The sequence below is a fragment of the Dermacentor silvarum genome, chromosome 9 (assembly GCF_013339745.2).
Source record: "Dermacentor silvarum isolate Dsil-2018 chromosome 9, BIME_Dsil_1.4, whole genome shotgun sequence".
Classification (NCBI taxonomy): domain Eukaryota; kingdom Metazoa; phylum Arthropoda; class Arachnida; order Ixodida; family Ixodidae; genus Dermacentor; species Dermacentor silvarum.
The window spans coordinates 51,677,959-51,687,960 of record NC_051162.1 but is presented as its reverse complement, the minus strand read 5'-3'; positions in this window follow the sequence as shown (position 1 = coordinate 51,687,960).

Here is a 10,002-nt window from a genome sequence, read left to right as displayed (position 1 = left end):
TAACTTTTCTCTTCCGGGGCTTCGTAGTCCCCAGCGATCAGTCTCTTCTGAGATCAATGGTCCGCCAGTGATTGGTCCCTAACCTAAACGGTACATAATAGCCAGGTCCCTTAATTTTCCTGTTTTCTTGCTTTGCATGCCCTTATACCTGTTGCAAACAGAAGTTAGCACCTCTCGCCTATCATCATGGTTCTCATTAGAGTTCCATTTAAGAGGAAGATCAAGGTAGCCATAGCATCTGTCTGTGTTCTTTACATTTCGTGCCATAATACCCAGGACTCCTACTTCGGCTGCAGGTGTCAGCTTCAGGTTATTGAGGCGGGAGCACCTTCCGCTTGCTTCAGCTCCTGTGTGACCTTGTCCTTCAGCACGATGGCCGAAGTTCGCAAGGCCGACATGCCCCCGGAGATGAATGACACAACTTGTGGGCCCAGCCCTCAGAAGAGCCGATGGACTGCCTATCGATGCGAATGAGAACTGCAATGGCAACTTCGAAGCTTGCAAGGCTCGGACGATGAATTCATTCAGTGACATCCATCCTGTAGGCCGAGCCCTCAATGTGAACATCACATATAATGCAGACGTACCTCACCAACCACAACAATTCATGACTGCTCCATAGCTCGCAAGTCTGGGATAGCGAGTCTCATCTGAAGCGTGATCGTGCAGACCTAGCCCTTGAAATCACCAGCTGTGTGCCTGCCGATATTTTAGGCCTTCATCATGATGACAACTCCAAGGTTTGCAAAGCTGGAACGCTGAGGTGTTCCCATCAGAATTTTGGAAGCTTTGCCCTTCGAGCAGCCAGCGCTGTCACATCAATACTAAAGGTGAGGAACCGCGATGATCACTGATGTTTAAAAATGACTTACTCCTTGGCCGAGGACCCACGAGTGGCCTAGAGACAGAAAAGACTGAAATGCGGGTCACTGAGCAGTTGAGATTTATGCGAATGATCTTGCACACTGACATCAAATAAGTCAGGAAGAAAAGTGATATAGTACTTTTATGTATGTCATTAATTGTTGGTAAGTTCAACGGAATTTGCTTACATATGAAATTGATGCGACAGGAGTTGAACAAACTAGACCACCAGATTCATAACACCATCTGGATCAACTAGAGTGACGTAGAGACTTGTGAATACTTTGATTTAGACACCTGCTGCGCTAAAGCAAAGTTTGAGGTTCGATTGGCCAAATCAAACAAGAAACCATTACATAAATCTACTATGCCAGCGGGGATTTTAATAAGTAGGTCACAGGGTTGGGTTTATTCACAGGACGAGAATGCCCGTTAATAATGACGAAGCTAAGAAACTCGGTCTAAAAAACGCTGCCAGAAATGAACATTACATGAGTAGCGATATTGTCACAGCAAACAAATGCATGGCAGAAGCGACAGTCCTCCAAAAGCACCGAAATCCGGAGACGAATCTGAATAATTGTGCCACAAGAGCCGTTTTACAATGTGGAATTCTGTTCTCTGTCAGTAGGTCTGCTGTGCTGTGTCGGTCAATGGGTGCTGTGTCTGCCCTGAAGAAGCCCACACGTGTCCTTTAACTGGGACTGATAATCCATCTGACACCACTCCTAAAGAAGCGTTATATACAGATGTGTCACGAAGACAAAAAAAGTAATACGAAGGTGGTAAAAATTGAGTTTGTTTAAAAACGAGACAAGGATTGTTAGAGATAAGGTGCGGCATTTGGGCGTTTGGACACAGGACGTTCCAATTTAGCTGCACCAATTTTTTAAAAGATGCCTGTGGCAGATAGCACAATTATAATCCTTGATGTGAACTACTCGATGAAGCGGCCATTACTTCCATGAGAAATCAGAACACCTAATTGAATAATTAACATAATTATGCTAAGTAACTTTTAAATTAATTATTTTATGGCACATCTTTCAATCTACGAATTATAGCCGCTGAGTTCCCAAGGCGTATCCACTTGGAACGAATTCTCAGGACTGGACGCATGCTGTTCAGCCTCATGGCTACAACCAATACGTATGCCTCCACGTCAAAAAGAACAAAATGGCCTTTACTCTTATTGGTTGTTACATCACCCCATAAAGGCGGTTTGACCCTGGAAGACTGAAATACATGTTAAAGGAAACTGATGGCCCCTGGGTCATCGCTGGGGACTTCAATGCGCACCATTTGCTTTGGGGAAGCACCAAGATAAACTCCAGGGGAAGGAATGTTGCATCGCTTGCCTCTGATTATGACCTCTGCATCATGAACGATGGTAGCCCGACGTATCTGAGGGGTCCTACGTATAGCAGCTGCCTGGACTTGACTTTGGTGTCACGGAACTTCACATCACATGTTAAATGGTTTTGCGACATTGAGGCTCATGGGAGTCATCACATTCCCACCTACTTAACGATTAATGGACTCACTCGGTCTTTCTCTCGTGGTATCTTGAAGAGCACTGACTGGACTATGTTTACGTCGCTTATGGAAGGAGCATGTGGGGGAGATTGCGCCGGCAACATCGCCGACACCATCGCAGAAGCACTTAAACTTTCCAAGTGTTCATCATCGTTGTCATCAAGCTGAACGGATTTCGACATTGAACTTGAAAGACTTCGTGCGATTCGACAGCATGCAGAACGACGATACAGACGCACTAAATCAATTTATGATCTGAGAGACGCACGTCGCATTCAGAAGAAAATTCAGCGTCGCATACACAAACTAGAGAGTGAGCGATGGAAGAGATTCTGCGAGTCACTGGACCCTCGCAAGCCGCTTTCACATATCTCGAGGACAGTACATGGTCTTCGTTCATCCCCACAACAACGACACCCATTTGCAGCTTTGGCCCTCCATCTCGGCCAAACAGAGCTTGGTGTGGCGGAGGAATTCTGTGCGAGAGTCACTGGCGAGCCTGTCAACATCAACGTTGATGTAAGTGACCTCCCAGCGGCTAAGGTACCGGAAATGGACGTGTCCTTTACCATGGAAGAACTCGAAGCTGCCCTGGCCGTCTCTAAACGGCCATCCTCTCCAGGTCCTGACGGCGTCACCTATTCTGCCCTGGGACACCTTGGACAAGAGGCAAGAAGAGCGCTTCTGAATAGCTTTAACAACTCATGGCATAGAGGTACAGTTCCCCGGCAATGGAAGTTAATTCGGCTGGTACCATTACTAAAGCCGGGAAAATCTCTGTTGGACTTGGCCGCATATCGTTCTATTGCTCTTGCCAGCTGTATCGGCAAGGTTATGGAAAGGATGGTCCTTGCATGTCTAGAATGTTATTTCGAGCGTTACAATATCTACCCCGCTTCCATGGCAGGCTTTCGTAGGGGTCGTTCTTCAATTGACAGCGTGATTGACCTCACAACGTTTGTGCAGCAGGAGAAAACCCGTAAGCGCATAGAAGTTGCGCTCTTTCTCGACGTGAAAGGCGCATATGACAACGTTGCACATGATGCCATTGTCACCTCCCTGGAGACTATTGGAATCAGCGGCCGCATGCTTCGTTGGTTATCCGACTACATAATTCGCCCGTCGTTTTTTGTGCAAACAGAAGATGGTCCCACAGCTGAACATTACACGTACTGCGGCGTGCCTCAGGGAGGAGTATTGAGTCCGACGTTGTTCAATGTGACACTCATTGGAGTAGCTAATGTTTTACCTAAGACAATCTGCCTCTCGATATACGCAGATGACATCTGCCTTTGGACTTCTGCAGTTACTCGGCTTCAGGTGCGTGCGCGTTTGCAACGGGCAGCAACCTTGACATCAGCATATTTTCAAGCACAAGGCTTGACTGTATCAACCGGGAAATGTGCATTGGTTGGATTCACACGAAAACTTATAACACCATACCCAGTCTATATTAATGGACATACTATTGCCTACGGAAAGACCCATCGATTTTTATGAGCCCCCATTGCACGTACCTGAAGCAAATGTCGTCGATTGCCCAGGTACTGAGATTCATGTGCGGGAAAACATGGGGCACATCTGTACGCTCCATGCTTTAGTTGTACAGAGCTCTATTTCTAGGATACCTACGCTACAGCCTTCCAGTGTGGTCCAATACGTGCAAGTCAAATGTTCGCTCGGCCAAACAGGGCCAACTTAAGCATTGCGCACTTGCTTAGGACTTGCTCACGGCGCGTCAACAACTGCAACAATCGTCCTCGCCAAAGATCATCTGATCCCAAGATACGTTGCAGTGGATTGTCGGGCGTATATCCGTCAGCTTTCCTGCTCTTTTTATCCCCTCCCCCCTTCCCCAGTGTAGAGTAGCAGGCCAGAGCAAACTAACGCTCAAGCCGACCTCTCTGCCTTTCTTCAAATAAACCTCTCTCTCTCTCTCTTTCCCGCGTCCCCGATCATCACTTGGCGCTCTTACCTTCGCAGAGACCTCGTTCCACGTTTTGTGAATTGTTATGGTCACCAATCCAGATTGCCTTCCATCAGGATACACCCCAGCAGCAAGGCCTTCATTCCCCTTGTGGTGCTTGCAACAACCTCTGGTGCGCCTAAGTATTCCGGAAGTAAAGAAGAAGGCCAATCGCCCAAGTATAGCTCTGAAAAAGATGACGCTGCTATTAATGAATGAGACCTACTGGGACCGAATACACATCTATACCGATTGTTCTGTCTCATCTACCAGTTCTTCAGGTGCCGTTGTCATTCCGGCTACGAAAACCACACTCAAGTTCAATCTGTCACACGTGACAACATCAACAGCGGCGGAGCTTGCTGCCCTGCGTTAATACAGTGTACTAGAAGGGGGCAGTGGGCTTACTCAGCCGCTCCTCTGACGCAGTCAGCGTCGCATCCAAGAGGTGGCGCCACTGGCAACTTCAATGGCAACTTTGCTTGCAGAAGCTTTGATTTTCCTTGCGTTTTTGTCGGTTTCAGTTCGAAGCAGTTCACACTCTTATTTGTTTTTAATTTTGGCATACTTGACAGTCTTTACATATCTGTAGCAAGCACTATATTGGTTTAGGCAACATGATATTTGCCATAATAATACCTTGTGGAAAAAGCAGATGGCAACTTTTGGGCAATTTGCTTCCTATCCTAACTCAGACCTTTTGTGCAAAGAGGTCGTCGCTGACGGATGTTGCTTATGCGGAAGGGGCCTTCAAATTTTCCGAAACATCGGGCAATCGTAAAAAAAAATTGAAAACGGTTTCATGCCGTGTCGACCTAATGTAAAATTTTGTCAGACAGAAAACAGTGCGTGCATACATCCCAGCTGGGCTAAAAAAAAAATCAGGCATGCTAACCAGGTTTGTGCCTTTGCTTAGCCAAAATGAATATGTATATATGGCTTAAATATTTCATTGTTCCACTTTAGTTCTTCCATGCTTCACAGTAACCATCATTACGCCGGCACACATTTGTTAAATCAAATCAGCTAGGTTTGTTTGTTTTTTTTTCATAAAGAAATGGAGGGAGGCCTGAACAAAAAGTGAAAACTAGTTCACTTGACAAAGGCTCCGGCCTATGCTTATGTACGGTTATATAAGGGTGAGCAAAGTGAAGTTAACAGGGCTGTTGCTGACACAAAGCTTTTATTTGCAAGAAGTACAGCAAGTCATTGTTTCATGCACTTCAACTCATTTGCAACGGCTCAACTTCAGCTGCTTTGCCCTCTGCCGCTTTCCTGCCTTGTCACAGTTAATTCCTTTCACATAAAAATGCAGACGTGTGACAATGTAAAAACTAATTATTTTAGCTGTGAGGCTAAGAGCGTGCACATTGCAGCCAACTTCGAGGGAAAGCTTACTCTTAGCAACTTCCAGCATATACATAACGCTGTCAGAATGTAGCTCACTCTGAGAGAAACATTCTGTGAAAAGATCCTCTAGAATTTTCACAAAGCCGTACAGCTGACTGGAGGGATAAAGGAGGCTTCCTCGGTCACAGAAGTTTGTTAGCCGGGCAAGTTGAAAACTTTCGCCTGGTGGCGTCATAGTGAGCAGCTTTATGCATTCTTGGCATTTTGTGCTGGAATTTACAATACACTTCCGCGCAACATAGCCCGCAATGTGGTAAGTGAGCCTCGAGTCGCTTCTGGCCACGTGCTGGTTATGGTCGTTTGAAACCCGCAGGCCCGTGCAATGCTGGGGTACCACGTTTGTGTGGCGCCTCTGTGGCAGTAGCGCTAGCAGCAGTTTGACTGCACTCATTTCTGTCACCTGATGCTTCCAGAGAGTCAACTTCCAGTAAGGAGGCCAGTGTACCTTCCTCGCAGTTTCCTTCGCTAACTGACCTAACTAGACCATAAAAATAAAAACAATTCACAGTGATCAGGAACTGCGGTGGAGTTGAGCACAAAACGTGGCTCGAAATGGAGCTCGCATACTGCGCTCGTGTCGTCCAGGGGAGGTTCTATGGAGGTTCTTTTCCCACTCTTTCCGCCTATTTTTATCCTTTAGGATGCCAAACAAGGACAACTTCGGCCCATCCTTCACATAAACATAGTCCTGTTTGGCAAACAGGCGCGTAACAGTGGTTTTGTCGATGCCGCAGCATGCCTCAGTTACTGCAAGGCATACTAATCTCTTGCAGGCTATGTGCGAAAAAAAAAAAAAACACTGAAGGAAAAAAAAAACCACGCGACGACGTCCACAGAAAAAACAACGCAGCTCAGCAACTCCAGCTAATATGATGGGGCACTGGGCAGCTGCGCCGTCGCACCCACGTTCCATGATGATGATGATGATGATTTATTGGCATCCCCTTTGAAACGGGGTGGCGACAAATAGTCACCTAGCCTGCTTGGTTTAATCAGGTATACTACACATGTTCTTTATCTAGCATTTTTGTATACCTCTCATTATCTTTCTTTTTCAAAAATTTAGCTTGTACCGCTGCCTATGATTTTAAGAGATCAGGTCGTATCCATCTTTTCCCTGCTTTTTTTCCACCAGTACTCTAATCGTCTCTTGCTGATCTCTACGGCTGATCTGTTTATGTTTCCTTCCACTTTAAACCCAAGCGCTTCTGGGAGTTGCACGTTACCTACGGTTCTCGCTGGGTAGATCCCGTCGCATTCCATTAGGATGTGCTGAGTGGTCTCTGGATCTTACTGCAGCATACACATGTCTCATCTAGTTCCGAATATTTGTTCCGATATGTTTTCGTCCTTAGGCAACCGGCTCGAGCCTCAAATAGCAAGGCACTGCCCTTTGTGTTATCGTACAGATTTTCCCTTCTAATTTCTTTCTTCTCATTCTTGTAAATCTCCATTGTCCTTTTCATTTCCATTCTTTGCATCCAATTCACAGTCTCTATTTCTCTCACTTTCTTTCTGATGACCCCTGGTTGTCTATTTGCAGTTTCGATTATCCTGTACTTGGTTGCCAACTTCCTTGACCTCTTCCTCCATTCTGTGTCCACGCTTTTCATGTAGAGATACTTGTGCACTTTAGCCGCCCATTTATTTTCATCCATGTTCCTGAGCCTTTCTTCAAAACTAATTTTGCTTTGTGCTTCTCTGACTTCAAAAGAGGCCCAACCCATGTCTCCATGCACTGCCTCCTTTGTCGTATTACCGTGTGCTCCCAAAGCCAACCGGCCTACTGATCTTTGGTTAACTTCCAAGCCCGCCAATATATCCGATTTTAAGCATATAATGGCATTTGCGAATGTTAGCGCTGGCACCATTACTCCTTTCCAGATTCCACGCACCACCTCATACTTATTGTGGCCCCACAGTGCTCTGTGTTTCATTAATGCTGCATTCCGCTTCCCCTTTATTTTCAGATTATCTTGGTGGTCGCTTGAGTAATTCTTTCCTTCGTTTATGTGTACGCCGAGGTACTTATATTGCTTCACTATGGGTATTACTTGCTGTTGAATTGACACCACGAAGTTACTCGTGTGTTCATTAAAGATCATAATCCCTGATTTCTCTAAGGTCTAGATTTCTTAAGGTCTAGATTTGTCGCCATTGAAACCGACGCCAGCGCCGCCGCGCGGGCTATCGGAGAAGCTCATATTTGCGACATTCGTGCAGCCGCCGCATCGCATAGCCTGCCCACTGCCCCCTTCTAGTACACTGTACCATGGGTGTTCACTGTTCTGTGCACCGTCGTTCGTAAGCTGACCGGGCAGCGCGATTCTGCCTTGGAGATTACAGCTGGTAATTCGTTTTTTTTTTCTTTTTTTTTTTCACGGGGAAGTATTCGCTGTGCTGTAAACACTAGCTGTTTCCTCAACGACTCATCGCGACGAGGTTCAGTGAAGCAAAATTGACAAGACCATGTAGGCGCACGTCGCTTTTGTGTATGTCGCCGAGAGATGGCCAGTTTCACTAGCTTAGTGCGCTGAAACTAATGCAAACGTGCGAACGCAGTCTGCTGCACATTTGTACAGCAGGCCTGATTTTTAATTATTCAGTGATTAAATAGAAACACCTCTCCATGCAAGCAAGGGGTCCGCTAGTCTATTTTTCTCATCAACTTTCACCAGCAAACACGAGCTGTGGAATCCAGCAATACATGTTGTATCAGACCAGCAACAATCTGCATAAGACCAATAGGACCTATTAGTCTAACAGAGATACTAGTAGACACGCAACACTGTTTGCATAAGACTAATACAGGGCCTATTGGTCTTATAGGTAAATCAGTACGACTAATAGGAATTTCTATTGGTCGAATACAAAACTGATACAACTAATACAAAACTGTATTAGACCAATACAAACTTCTAATTAATTTCTATTAGTCTAATACAACACTAATACAACTAATACAAAACTGTATTAGACTATAATACAAACTTCTAAATTAGAATTTTTGCTAGGGATCTTGCTGCTAGCTTCCCTGGCCCCGAATGACGTCCATCCCATGTCACCCTGTACCACTTGATTTGGTGTATTTCCGTGTGCTCTGCGTTCCTCTGATCTCATGCACAGGACCGCATTGCCGAAAGTCAAACTAGGGACCATCACTCCTTTCCAAATCCCTCTCGCCACTTCGTACCTATCGTAATTCCTATTTTTCATCACAGCTGCATTCCTGCTACCTTTAGTGTAGTCGTTACATATTTTTTATGTTCCGTTAGGTACGCAGCCCCATTGTTTATCCACCCTCCAATATATTTGTACTTCACTACTTCCAGCGTAAGCTCCTGTATCCTATGCTCGCTGCCCCGAATTATCATTAAAAATCATGACTCCCGATTATTCTTTACTAAACTTCAAACCTAAGCTATCTCCCTCTTTACCACAGATGTCCATTAATCCCTGCAAGTCTTCCTTGCTGTCAGCCATAAGTACAATGGCATCCGCGTGCATCAGTCCTGGTAATGACTGTTTAATGACTGTTAATTAAGAGGATGGTGCAGTGCGCCTCCACCGGTCAAAACGACACCTACATCGATCGTCAACGCCGGCGCGCATCCATTCTGCGTTTTCGACCTCGTGAGCAGTGTCTCGACGTGGTGTCCAAGGCCAAACAGGCATCTGGCTTTATCAGAAGACGCAGTCACAACTAAAATTAGCAACAATCTACGACACACGCTGCAATACACGAACTATCTCTGCCGGCACCATGCAGTCGGCGGCGCAGTGTCACTACGACTCTTCGAAACCGCCAATCGATAGCAGGCGACATGTGGGGCCGTTTCGTGGATGCAGTGCAGTTCCTTCGAAGCTTTCCTATCTACGTTCGCACTCGCTGATACTCAGTACACACCACACGGCCACAAGGAACCACAGCATCCCCCAGCTGCGTGCACGCGCGTGTAGGCGCCGACAGCTATTTTCGATTTTAAAACACGGCAATAAATTAAACACTCTAGCTATTTAGACGTAGTGTATTTAACGACAAAAAAATAATATTGGCATTTCATGTCTGCTGTTAAACTGATTTTTTGGGTGACGTAATTTTGCCGCAGCATCGAACTGAGGGACTCCCCTTGGATTCACCTGCTTCACCCCGCGCTGGCCTCTCATACGTTTTCTCATTCATCCATGGTTGGTATATAGTCGGTTTATTTGTTATGCCTTTTTGT